Source organism: Trichechus manatus, unplaced genomic scaffold (assembly GCF_000243295.1).
Source record: "Trichechus manatus latirostris isolate Lorelei unplaced genomic scaffold, TriManLat1.0 scaffold00143, whole genome shotgun sequence".
Taxonomy (NCBI): Eukaryota; Metazoa; Chordata; class Mammalia; order Sirenia; family Trichechidae; genus Trichechus; species Trichechus manatus.
Window position 1 is genome coordinate 6,998,704 of NW_004444079.1, and position 1,780 is coordinate 7,000,483.

Genomic DNA, 1,780 nt, shown 5'->3' on the forward strand with positions numbered 1-1,780 from the left:
GGAGGCCCCAGAATGGGATTTCACAGGGGGCTGCTTCATTATGCTAATTTCTCTTTGGATCAAGAGTGTGCGTGTGTGTATGATTGAATGGGTGCACGTGGATATGGGTGTGTGGGCATGTGGGCTTATCTATAATCAATTATAAAGGCTCACATTACAGGCAGGCCCTGGGTTACGAACGTCCGACTTACATCCATTATCCCATTAAGTCCTCATGAAACCTTGTGACTTATGCAGAATGAGTATTGTCATTTCCATTTTTCTGATGAAGAAAATAAGGCTTATAGAAGTTAAGAGACTTGCTCAGGATCATGCTGTGAGGAAGCCACCAAGATATAGAACGGTAGTATCACCTGGTTCTGTTTCTGGTGCTGAGGGGCAGCCTCCAGGGGCCTGCTCTTCCTCCTGGCCATCCCTAGCGGTGTCGGAGACAAAGGGAGGGCCAAGCAGGACTCCCCAGCATCTTGCCACTCAGGAGGTCCTCCTTACTGGAACCCTTCCTGCAGACGGCACTGCTCCAGTGTCCTCATGCCCTTTGGTCATCCATCAGTCATCAGACATTTTTGAATACATATTATATGCCCAGCCACTGTGGGAGAGACAGCTGTCTGGAGGAGAAGTGCATCATAATGGACAAGAGTGGGTGCTTTGCAGTCAGGCAGGTTTGAGTTCAGACACCACCTGTGCCTCTCCTACTAGCTGTGGGATCTGGTCGTTATGAGTCAGAATTGCCTCAGTGGCAATGGGTTTGATTTTTTTGGTTTTAAGCCTCAGTCACCTTATCTCTAAAATGGGATCAATAATACCTACTTTGTAAAGTTGCTGAAAGTATTAAATGAGACTATGTATGTGACGTGCTCTGTGCAGTGTTTGGCACGTAGTAAGCCAACAACAATCATTACTTCAGATGATGTAGTCAGAGAGGGTCTTCCAGAAGAGGGGTCTCTTTAATGGGTCTCACTGGGCCAGACTGAGCCTCAGAGCCCACAAGGAACTCATTCAGATGCTTAGAGGTGAAGATTACAGTGTCTGGGTAAACCAGTACAGTCTATTTTTCACTGGGGTTTAGTGACTGGTTTGGGAGCCCTGACCTCTCTAGGACCATAAGCCCTTGGAGAACAGGACCAGCTTCTGAGAAGAGGGCCAGCCTCCTATTGCACTGGGACAGCTAGTGGGAGGACAATGAAGGATGAGATCAGAGCGCAGAGGGTAGAGGCGACACAGATGGGGGAGGACAGCAGAACTCAGCCCCATGACTGCTCTTCAGGAGAAGGTGTTTGAGCTTTAGCTGAAAGATGCTGCCCCCTTCACAGCTGGAGGAGAGGACCACCGTAAGTTACACCCCTACATCTACTCTTCAATTTTTCACACTCTAACACTTTCTCTTAGCATCTGTGTTACTATCATTTGCCTTTTTCTGTCTCTATCTCTGGCTCTCTGGAAAGGACAGTGGAAAAAACAAGGATTTTGAAGCCGGGTCGATCTGGTTGCACCCAGCCATCCTTCCTTACTAACTATATGACCTTGGACTAGTCCCTTAGCTTCTCTGGGACCCGTTTTCCCTCTAAGTGAAGCATAGATAATGGTAGTAATACCTAACTCACAAGTTTATTGTGGGGACTAAATGGAGTACTGCCCTGAGCTTGACACATGGAAGGGGTGAGATGAATATGAGTTCCCTTCCCCTATCCAGCCAAACCAGTTGCCATCAAGTTGACCCCAACTCATGGTGATTCCATATGTGTCAGAGTAGAACTGTGCTCCATAGGGTTTTCAGTGG